This window comes from Fundulus heteroclitus, chromosome 20 (genome assembly GCF_011125445.2).
Source record: "Fundulus heteroclitus isolate FHET01 chromosome 20, MU-UCD_Fhet_4.1, whole genome shotgun sequence".
Taxonomy (NCBI): Eukaryota; Metazoa; Chordata; class Actinopteri; order Cyprinodontiformes; family Fundulidae; genus Fundulus; species Fundulus heteroclitus.
In genome coordinates, this window is record NC_046380.1 from 19,153,763 (window position 1) to 19,166,544 (window position 12,782).

Genomic DNA, 12,782 nt, shown 5'->3' on the forward strand with positions numbered 1-12,782 from the left:
CAACAAAACATTCTGGAGGTAAGTGCAATTTCATCCGGGGCTCTAAATGCACCGCAAAATTGCTCTACTTCGCCAAACAATAGCCTTACTCAGCATGAGCCACAGACCACACTGCAAAGTTTTTATTGGAGCAGCACCCTGCTATAGAAAAAGTCACTGTGAAATCTCTTTACTGAGAATTGTTCACTGTAGTATCTTTTTTTAGATATATTTAGCAACAGAAAAGTAATATAAATAGTATGTTCATACTAATAACATTATTTTCTGTGGAGTTTTATTATATAAAAACAGCCGATCTTAGATTAACATGTGGTCACGTGTTAATAATTTAAGACCTGAAGTTATTGTATTGTTAGTTTAAGAAGTGCCCTGTGATTATAAAAGCTTTAAATTGCATTAAAAGCTCGACTGATGCAACAATAAATCTGACCCAACAATGAACTAAGTAGAAAAGGCGCCTTGCCTCTACATGCTTAATATTTTTAAACAGAGAGCATTTGTTTTAATTGAAATTAAAATTAAATAAACTCTCCCCTACATCTCACTAAGTTCATCCGACATTAACTGAAAACACACCCAAGATAATATCAGACCATTAAATACAATCATTAAAGAAAAAATATTTTCCTCTTTTTCTTTTTTTTTTTACTCAAATCGCTTCAGTTTACTTCAATTGAATGGGATTCAATTAAGTATAGTTCAATTCAGTTAAATTTAATTTAGGTCAGTTTAAGTTTTTTTAATTCAATTAATTTCAGTATAGCTCATTTTTATTTACTTGTTCTGTCAATTTTAGTTTAGTACAGTTAAATTAAGTTCTGTTTAATTTATTTCACTTCAGTTAAATTCAGTTCAGTTTTATTTATTACTGAACTGGTTGAGTAGATAAAATCCAATTTAATTTAGTTCTGGTCATACCACTTTACTTTACTTCATCCCACTTCAGTTCAAATTAGTGTGTAGTTCAGTTCAGTTTATCTAAAGTCAAATCAATTCATTTCAATTCAGGTCAATTGCATTGAATTGTATTTAGTGAATTGACAATTCAGTTTGGTTGAATCATTAGAGTTTAATTTAATTCATTTAAACTCAATTCAGTTACATCAGTTCAGTTAAATCAAATTCAGTACATACATTTTCTTATTTTGTTTAATGTAAGTTTAGTTTACAACAGATTAGTTCAATTCAGATTTATTGTTATACTGTATACAGGAGATACTTCATCAAAGAGCCATGCAAGGATTTAGAAACCTCTGTGTTGAAATCAAGAATAAAATGAAGAACAAAGGAATCAAATCAAAATATACATGTCAATGAAAATAAGCAGATACAACATAGCTGCAGATGTAAAAGCAACATAATCAAAAAAAGTGATCGACCAACAGAGATGCAAACCAAACATCAGAATACATGCAGGAGTTTAAGCAATGAAAAAACGGTCAGAATCAACTTTATTCAGCAATATCGTGTGTACAAACAAAGAATATGAATTCTGTTTCCAATGGTCGCATCGCAAAAAAAAAAATTAAATAAAAAACAAGCACAACAGCAAACTCCAATATATAGCAAAACACTTTACAAAGAAAGGTAAGAACAGGAGCAGTATGTATAACAGAGGAAGTTTTTTGTTTGTTTTTTACATGTACATGCCTAACTCTGTGTGTGTGTGTGTGTGTGTGTGTGTGTGTGTGTGTGTGTGTGTATATATATATATATATATATATATATATATAAATAAATAAAATTAGTTGTGTGCAGGCTCGGCTGTGTATGTTTGTGAACATGCTGTGTCTCCAGTACCTACAATGTACACAAGCATTTCAAGTATTCATTTTACACATTCTGAGCTTTAGAGATCTAATCATAAGTTGCTCTGACGTGTTACTTTGATATTACATTAGCAGCTAGCTGAAGCTCAGTTGAACAGGATTATTTATGTACTCAGCACAATATGAGTACAATAGAGTATATTCATCACAGAACATTTTCCCCATGTGTGTTGCATTCTTTTCGGGTTTTTTTGTTTTTTGTTTTTTTTCTAGGATGACGGAATGAAATCACATCCACATCCATTAAAGTATAATATTACTCACTTTTATCTGAACTGGCTCCAGCATCAAAGCATCCATTGTGACTGAACATAGAGAGCATCCAGGTAGGTTTCTAAAGAAGAGGAGTAGAGAAGGAGAGAGGGAAAATAAAGCTCTGATAATTATTGGCTGTCACAGGATACAGAGGGGATGCAGAACGATTACAGATGACACATAAATTGCTGTGTAATTTCAGACAGGCATTTTTGGCTGGAGCAGGTCTCCTCTTGTGCTGGCTGGCAAATAATGTTCAAATGGAAGTCAAGGCCGGAGTGATGGCGTGCCATTGTTGCACCATTTGATATGCCAAGGACAAATTAATGGTGTAGGCCACATGCAGAACAGCAGATCAAACACCTTCTAGGATTTCAGGAGTACTCAGTCTGAAAAAACAAGCTCCTGGAGGTGAGCCAAGTCTTGGGCCTCATGTTGAGAAGTTCAGCATTGTTTTTTTTTTTTTAAATAATGGATATATTTTATTTTCTGTATATGACCTACAAAAAGCAGTTACATCGAGCAGATGCAACTGATGCTCACTGGTGAGTCAAAAATGTCCATACACTGTCCACAAGGAGTCTTTACCAGTTTGATTTATTCAAGAACAGCTGCGGAAGTGGCACACAAGGACAAGCAGGGCTGAAACACAGGCTTAGCGTTGAAGATGGATCTCCTCTGCCTTTCAGCGACTGCAGGCACAACTTCATGATCTTTGCAAAGTGATCAGTGTTTGTCAGGGAGAAGATAAATAGTCTGAGAGGCACAACTGGCAGTCGGAGGGGATGTAGACATGTTTTGAACTGATAATGGACTCTGAGTTATTGGGTAAGAAGCATAATTAACTAACAGCATAATATGTGCACTGTAGGTTTTAAGTGAATGTAAATCAGGATAGCGGACACAGAATAGCTTTGACAGAAACAGAAAGGTAAATGGAGTTCCCTGAAAATGTTTTTGTTGAGTTCAATGGATTAGTATTACAACTGGAGTCATCAGAACGTTTGATACTTTTAAGAAGTTGATGCTTTCTGTTGTTTTTGTTGGCTTACAACGAAGCTAAGCAAAAAAGAAGACATTTTATCTATCATCTTCTCCATCTGTACCTGGGAATTTTGAGTGTACTTGTGATTTAGAGGTAGAGTCTGCGATTTTTCCCGAAATGCAAGTAAGAAACATGAGTCCCTTTTTGAATAACATGCACAAGACCGTCTTACCTCTTCCGCTCCTCAGGGCAAGTGGTGGTTCTAAGTTGAATTACTCCCCGGGCGAAAACCCCTCCGAGCGCCACTCCCGGGCGCACGCTTGCATATATAGGTTATCAAAGCCAATATTAACTACAGTCATATCGTCAAATACAAGCTAGACCTGAAATCAATCAACCATTTAGCCTATTAACTATTTTAAATTTTTTATTTATATGATTCAATGCAGACACCTATTACCAACCAAGCCCTGCACCTGTACCTGGCACTGTTTTTTTAAATGGTTCCTGCTCCTCCTCTTCCTCTTCCTCCTCCTCAATCACCTTCTACTTCTCTTTCTCCTGTCCCTCCTCATCCGTCTACTCCTCCTCACTCCTATGACTGGCATTATTCTGTACTGAAACTGGCCTCCTCAGCTACAACTAACAATAACAGCAACACACAAATACAAAACAAATACAATAAAAAGAAATGTAGCTTATATTTATTAAAATATTATCCTTTAAACACAGACTCTCTCCTGTAATATCTTGCTTTTCCTGGTCAGCCAGTATGGATTGACATTGATTTTAATTTATAAAGCAGAATAATTATTTATACACATATAGTGCAACCTTTAATGTTCTGTATCCCCTAAACACAACACACACTCATATCTGCCAAGTCTGGGATGAGATGACAACATGTAGGGAGTGTTTGACAACCTGTTGTCATGCTGTTCAGTCAATTTCTGGCCCGGCTGACCGGACTCACGCTGACGTCAGCTCGTCTAGTAAAGGACTGTGGTCCCACATTTAAAAAACACAGCAGTAAAAAAACTTAACTGGCTAATTTGCGCACAGGCTGCATCCTGCAGATGTTTTCTCTACTCAAGTTATTTCTTTCTCATTTCTTTCCAGCATCTTTGCTACTTTAACTCGCTCTAGTTTCTTTCTTGTTTTTTTTTTCTTCATTATTATTATTATTATTATTATTATTATGAGGGCCCGTTTACATCTTGAAAGATATCAGATTGACTCAGTCTGATGTTTTACTGGGCCACATGCAGCAGCGAGGGCGGCTTGGCGCCCGCGCATTGCTGGGGCTGCGTTTTTATTATTGGGTAGAAAGAAGGGGGGAAAAAACAGTTCGATCACCGACTGGTTCGGCCTGAAAAAGACAGACAGAACTTCTCTGGCCTCCCCACCCTGTAGTGTGAGTGACTTTAGCCACTTATTCTGTAGACAATTGCATTGTAGAGTGGATCCCCCGCAGCTCTGTTTCCCAGTCCATTTGAGAGACCCAGAGGTGAAGCGCTCCTCCTTAAGGCCTTTCCTCGTCTCATAAGCCTCCAGCCCGTCAGCCTCTGTGCGGTGTGCAGAGCTGCAGCATCTTCTCATATGGGGCCTGTAGCTGAACAAAGTAAGGGATTGATGCTTTTGAGGCACATATAATTTTTAATTTATTTTTTTTTTACTGCTTGTGTCGCCCCCTATGTGTCATTGAAAAAAGTGCCGCCCCGATCAGCTGCCCGGCTCACCAAAAACCAGTACAGGGAGATCACATGAAAAAATCTTCCAAATCCACTCTGGTCTTATTTCTTTCTACTGATGCCTTCCTTTTCTTCTCATAAACGTGTAAGACAGTTTGTTTCTTGCGACTCTCAGCTATTTTCAACGTATACAGTGAGCAGCGGAGCTACAGTGAACAGCTAACCCCGAAGCTAACCGGATACATAAACACTAGAAATGCGCATGTGCAGCCAGCAAGAGGAAACTAATAAGGAACATGCACGCACGCTGTCGTCACGTGATTATGTCACAATGATTAGCATGTGTGGACAACCAATAGATAAGGCGACAGCCCTGGATCTCCAAGGATAGAAGGGGGCGTGTGTAGGACCAGACATGAAGGCATACGATCTATTCTTTCGATTCGTACCGATTGACAGGATTGGTCAGATTTTCTACTGGCCTGCAGCTTTCACAGAGATCAAATTTTTTCCCCTTCTTTTCTGAATAAGAAGGGAAAAGATGGAACAGGATGACTAACTATAGCTTTATGTGGTGAGATATAAATTTCCTTTTGTATGTTGATATTGCTTTATGTTTAAATATTAAAATACAATTCAAATTCAACACAAGCAGTAGGTTGCTTTACAATAGTTTTGGAAAAAAATACAGAGTAGCTTCCTTTTCCAGTTAAATACTTTGTCACTTGAAGTCCAAATTAATTTGGACTTCAATTGATGTGCTTCTCGTGATTGAAAATCCAAGTTCATCACGTCATTTTTATAAGACGTCTGCTACAATATACCGAGGATCAAGAGCAGGGACAAGGTTTTGCAGCGAGCAACAACAAATGCAGAGGAAATACAAATACAATTGACAAAAACAAACAAAATAATAATAATAATAATAATAATAAACCACAACAATAATGGTTCTGACAGAGTTCAAACATAGGCAACTACAGTCTCTATGTGGGCCTTCCAGGTCAATTAATAATAAGGCTGACACTAACATGGACAAATGAACATTTATACCTTTTTGCATGCATGCAGCACCCGACGTTTAATAAGCTTATATTAAGACACACTTACAGACACATGCTGCATTCAGCCCCAAATGGCTCTGTTGTCATTAAGTGCTGTCTCCTGGGAGGGTGGAGAGGTCTTTTCTTCTATTACTGGATGAGTGAGGTTTTACATGCATAATATTGGGGACATAGACTGCATCATATTAAAAATAAAGCTGTTTTACTTAAAACTACATTTATCTAATGGACTTTGGAGTCATTTTAAGAGAAACCAAAATAATTCAAGCACATACACTTCATGTTACACAGATGTTAAACAGACGTGCAAAGCGTCTGTGTGGGATGAGTTTGTCACAGAAATCTCCTCTCTTTCAATTATTTTTCTTGTATATTTTATTAATGTCGGAATAAATTTGTCTCTGGCTTTAAATGGAGCAGGAAACTGTGCCACTAACACAGACCTGCTCTTGTTCTTAAACCACAATGCAAACAGTGCAAAGCCACAAATAGAAAGTAGAGAGAAAGAGAACGCCTGATCTCACTGGGTAGCATTGCATGATTTCTGCTTTTCTTATCCATTCTCATTTGCGTAAGAGCACATGCAACGTTACAGATCGCCATAATCTCTTAAAGCTGACGTTTGCGATGTGGCTGTAAACGTTGCCGGTCTGTACCTCCAGGACCTCCAGGACATGAATGATTTGTGCAGCAGTTTTCCCCTAAAAAAAAAAAATTGGTACCGCTGCAAGTGTTTGCATTCCAGCAATGCTGGTGTAGTATAAAATAAAATGCACCGAACATTAATGAATACTAATGAATACATACTGAAGCCAGCTTTGCATAGATCAAGGTGTAATGCTGGGTGAGTGACAGATGAGAACAATGCTATGTCTCCATCTGTTTTCCAGCTTAGTGCTGATAGGTTTATCAGTTGAAGAAACCTTGTGGAAACCTTGTGTTGCTGAAACTAAACGTGTGTCCCTGACCTCCTCCTGGAGAGGGAGTACCAAGGAGACCTAGGAGCGGTTCTGTTCCTGAGTAAAAAAGATGCCGTTGCAAGCAGCTTTCAGCACCTTCTGATTTAGTGCACGTTTAACCAAAAACACAGGTAAGAAGTCTGAAAGGAGGCTAAAAAACACAGCCAGCTTCTGTCATCAGGGGATGGTTACTGGGAACTGAGTTCCAGCTGTTCCAAAGCATTCTTGACATATAAAGCGTCTGTGATACCCTGAGAAATAATGGTACAGCAGCAGAAGGAGATTGTCATTCTCACTCAAGAATTTCGCTAAACCTGTTGTAGCAGTTTTGCTTGTTAATTTCAGACAGAGGAGAAAACATAGACAGGGGTACATGAGAATGTCTGAGTCTGCATTATGTATCATTGGACTGAATCTTTCCTCACATGTTGATCTTGCCAAAAGATTTTAATCGGTGTGGGTCTCCTTTCAGTCGTAAGGCCAGATTTGTAGTATTGGAATAAAATTAGGAAAGCCCCCACATCCCCACCCCTACCCCTGAGCTCAAATTCAGATTTTTTTTGTATTAGAGGGAAGGTTTTGATTACTTAAAGGCAGCAAGTCCAACAATTCTGAAAAATTCTAAAAAAAACTGTGACGTTCATTTGCAATTCTGACAACTCAGTCATGCTCTGTAGAACTTTTTTCAATGAAAACGATTGCTACATTGTTTGAATGCATAAAGTGCTAAGATATATGGCATTGACTCATGTTGTTAAATGAAGTTAATGTGTTAGCTTACGTTCGGGAACAGGGTCCAGGCCGTAACCACACCTCTGGTTACCCTGCAGTCTCCTTATACCAAGTTCACTCCTCCTTCACAGCCTGTTATGTACATCCAAAACCCACCCTCCTTTACCCTCAGCCTCATCCCAGCTCATCTCTCTTGCTGCTGGTCACCAACACCACAGTTATGAAATCCCACAATGTTCTGACTTGTAACTGGAACATAGTTAAATCGGGTGAGGGTAGGGTTGCCAAACGTCCCTTGAAAAATGTAATCGTCTCGTTTTAGAATGCAAAGTACACGTCCCATAATGAGCTAAAACAGGATGCACCTAGTCCCATAATTTTGTGAGAATCAAAAGCTCTAAAATATCAATGGAATTAATAAATGATGTTGCGCTTTTTCAGAGTGGGGCCCCGGTGGGGCACGTTGGCGAGCGTCTGGTGGCCGGGCTTTTGCCCATGGAGCCCGGCCGGGCTCAGCCCGAAGAGGCAACATGGGTCCCCCTTCCAATGGGCTCACCACCTGTCGGAGGGGCCAAAGGGGTTGGGTGCATTGTGCAACGGGTGGCAGTAGAGTTGGCTCCGATGGCGGGGGAGGAAGCCGGTCCGACCGGGCAGGCCCAAACGCACTGTGAGGGTTTGCTGGGAACGTCTGGCAGAGTCCCCTGTGAGGCGGAGCTTTAACTCCCACCTCCGGGAGAACTTTAAACACGTCCCGAGGGAGGCGGGGGACATTGAGTCTGAATGGACCATGTTCCACGCCTCTATTGTTGAGGCGGCTAGTTGGAGCTGTGGCCGCAAGGTTGTCGGTGCATGTCGCGGCGGCAACCCTCGAACCCGCTGGTGGACACCAGCGGTGAGGGAAGCCGTCAAGCTGAAGAAGGAGTCCTACCGGGCTTTTTTGGCCTGTGGGACTCCGGAAGCAGCTGATGTGTACCGGCAGTCGAAGCGGCAGGCGGCTCGGCTGGTCGCCGAGGCAAAAACTCGGGCGTGGGAAGAGTTCGGAGAGGCCATGGAGTAAGACTTCCGTACGGCTTCGAAGCGATTCTGGTCCACCTATCCGGCGTCTCAGGAGGGGGAAGCAGTGCAGTACCAACACTGTTTACAGTGGGGGTGGTGTGCTGCTGACCTCGACTCGGGACGTCGTGCGTCGGTGGGCGGAATACTTCGAAGACCTCCTTAATCCCACCAACACGTCTTTCCATTGCGGAAGCAGAGCCTGAGGACTCTGGGTCGGGTTCTCCCATCTCTGGTGCTGAGGTTGCCGAGGTTGTTAAAAAGCTCCTCGGTGGCAAGGCCCCGGGGGTGGATGAGATTCGCCCTGAGTACCTTAAGGCTCTGGATGTTGTGGGGCTGTGTTGGTTAACGCGGCTCTGCAACATTGCGTGGACATCGGGGGCAGTTCCTCTGGATTGGCAGACTGGGGTGGTGGTCCCCCTATTTAAAAAGGGGGACATGAGGGTGTGTTCCAACTACAGAGGAATCACACTCTTAAGCCTCCCTGGTAAGGTCTATTCAGGGGTTCTGGAAAGGAGGGTCCGTCGGATAGTCGAATCTCGGATTCAGGAAGAGCAGGTGTGGTTTTCGTCCTGGCCGTGGAACACTGGACCAGCTCTATACCCTCAGCAGGATTCTTGAGGGGGCATGGGAGTTTGCCCAACCAGTCTACATGTGCTTTGTGGATCTGGAGAAGGCATTCGACCGTGTCCCCCGGGGGATCCTGTGGGGGGTACTCCGGGAGTATGGAGTACCGGACCCTTTAATAAGGGCTGTCAGGTCTCTGTACGACCGGTGTCAGAGTCTGGTCCGCATTGCCGGCAGTAAGTCGGACTCGTTTCCGGTGAGAGTTGGACTCTGCCAAGGTTGCCCTTTGTCACCGATTCTGTTCATAACTTTTATGGACAGAATTTCTAGGCGCAGCCAAGGTGTTGAGGGGATCCGTTTTGGTGGCCTTAGGATTGCGTCTCTGCTATTCGCAGATGACGTGGTCCTATTGGCTTCATCAGGGCGAGATCTACAGCTCTCACTGGAGCGGTTCGCAGCCGAGTGCGAAGCGGCAGGGATGAAAATCAGTGCCTCCAAATCCAAACCATGGTCTTGAACCGGAAAAGGGTAGAGTGCCTTCTCCGGGTTGGGGAGGATGTCCTGCCCCTAGTGGAGGAGTTCAAGTATCTTGGGGTCTTGTTCACGAATGAGGGGAGGATGGAGCGGGAGATCGACAGGCGGATTGGTGCAGCGTCTGCTGTGAAGCGGGCGCTGTACCGATCCGTTGTGGTGAAGAGAGAGCTGAGCCAAAAGGCGAAGCTCTCGATTTACCGGTCGATCTACGTTCCTACCCTCATCTATGGTCACGAGCTTTGGGTCGTGACTGAAAGAACGAGATCCCGGATACAAGCGGCTGAAATGAGTTTTCTCCGTAGTGTGTCTGGGCTCTCCCTTAGAGATAGGGTGAGGAGCTCAGTCATCCGGGGAGGACTCAGAGTAGGTGATTTTACAGACTGCATTCTTTTAAAATCTTTAATTTATTTTATTTTATTTTGTTTTTTACAGATTACATTCTGTTTCTTGTGTCCACTCACAAGAAACAGAAGGGTGGAGCAAGATGCTTTTCTATTGGTCAGCATGGACAGGCAAATAGAAATGCTTCTCTGTCTCACCATCTGTTTCATTTGCTCCAAAATATCAGCAGCAGTCTGGTATTTTTGACCCAGGAAAAAAAAAAACACAGCCCGAATATGCAATTATATATTAAAATTTCCTCCTGCCTTTCATGACTTCAGATATTGGTTGCTCCCCTAAGTCTGTGACTATCTCAGCCCTTTGCCCTGTTCCCCAACCTTTTAGAATACATTAAAAATGTATTGGGCCATGAATTATACAGAGAGGAAAATCTAATATCTGTGTGCTTGAACATGATGACCACGAGAAACCTCATTAATCAGACTAAAACTGACAGTACACACCTCAAGGGCCATTTCAGCCATTCTTGTAGGAACAGTGATAGTTCTAACATTAACTTTATTTTTTGTTCAGGTTTTTTATGACAAAACCCACAATGGAAAGTTTGAGAATTTGAATGTTAGTACTTCTGAACAAACAAATACTCCCAATTGTAATTTGTTAGATCAAAGGACCTTTGAAAAGTAGTATGTTTTGGACATAGAGTTACTTATTTCTTTATTTTGCTTCTGAAAGAGAAAGCGATGCAGCAACACTTTTCACAGCATTCAGTAAAGAACGATCTGCACACATCTTACTTGGAACACTGTTACGTGACTAAAATAGTGATCGTCTGTTCTTGTGGCGGTACCTGAGACAAAAGGGATTCCTGGTCATTCCAGCACTTAAATCTAATCTTGTGACTGAGACTGGAACATGCAATTAGATTATTACTATTTTATTGCTTTTGTTGAGGGGGGAATATTTTGCTGCCTTAGGGCAAAGTAGTTTCCTCCTAATTATGCATGTTCAGCTTTCATAAAAAAAAAAAAAAACAATCCTCCTGTTCCCCACCCCCAGTGCATTTAGCAGAAGTACTTGCACGTCTTTGCTCATGTCAAGTAGAGAGTCAGCGAGATGAAAAGTACAATTTTTCAAAATTAGTAGCACAATAATCTAATGTATATTTATTAGAAATCTTTGACCCAACTCTCTGTACCTCTGGTACTAAGTTAAAGATGCTTAAAAGATAAAACATATGTATGTATGATCCAACCTTGTTAAATGCTACAAGAAAAAAGATTAACCTCGACCCAACGAGCTGAGTGGCTCTTGACCAGTGGCATTGACAGGCCATTTAATGAAGACGCTGGGATGACTCTTCGTCAGTGATCTCGGGCCCTAAGTGCAACATACCCATGATGCCTTACATTTGCCATTACCTGCTCCAGAGAGCCCACTTGCATCTGGACGTGGGACGCCGGACAGCAGGATTATTTTTCTGGATTTCTCAAGTGCCTTTAACATCCTCCAGCTCCACACACTCACCAAGAAATTGATACGAATGCGAGCGCACCACTGTTAGGTTGCCTGAATCTCCAGCTACCTCACTGACAGACCACAGTATGTCAGGCTGATGGATAACACGTCTGATACTGCACTCAGCGGCACCTCAGGGGACTCTGTGGCCACCTCTCCTCTTCCCATCGAACAGTGTACAGCTCAGACCTCTGCTACAACTCTGAATTATGCCACATTCAAAAGTTTGCAGATGACAGCCATTATTGGTTGTATCAGGGATGATACTGGAGCCAGGTGAACACAAACAATCTACAACTCAACACTTCAAAGATTAAAGAGCTAGTAATAGATTTCAGTCCAAAACAACCCCACAACAGGTCATATTGGGTGGGGGAGGGGGGTGGGCTATAGTACAAGGATTTTGGGGTTCTGGCTGGACAACAAGTTTGACTGGACTAGCAACACACAGCAGCTGTACAGGAAGGGACAGAGCAGGCTCTACATCCTGCGGAGACTTTGATCATTTAAAATCAGCAAGGAACTCTTATGGATATTTTACCAATCCGTGGTTCTCAGTGTCCTGTTTAATGCTGTGGTGTGCTGAGGTTCTGTCGTTAGCATGGAGCTGGACTCTTATGGCTCTTACTGAGAGGAGATCACTTGCTAGACTGTTGGCCATTTTTGACAATGCTTGTCCTCTACATAATGTCATCAGGAACCAGATAAGCATGTTCAGCAACAGGTTCATCAGAAACAGAGTTTTAAAAATCCTTTGATCCCTGTACTATTAAACAGGGGGGGGGGGGGGGGGGGGGTGGAAATTGACACAATAGAGGAATAAAAGATGTGCATATTTATCTAAGCGCACATGTATACATTGTGTTTTTATACTGTATGTACTTTGTATATGTTTGTGGTGCTGAACTTCTGCTTATCTGTCTGTCTGTCTGTCCATCCAAAAGGTATTTGTATCGACAGCAGGTCAGCCACTATTGGAGACGCTGGTGCTTTTGTTAAAAACAAATATAACTTAATGTGAGATTTGTTTCCCACTGAATAAATGTGTTTAAAGGTTTAAGTTGTACCCTTGAACTTCATCAAGTAAAAAAAAAAAAAAAACGTTTTAGGAATTTCATAGACCACCACAAAGCAGTACATAACTGTAAGGTAAATCTAAAATGATACATGAGTTTTGTTTTTGTTTTTACAAACAAAAAAGTGTGGAGTGCATTTGTGATCTAGTAAACAAGATTTAGTTCAATCAATTGCAT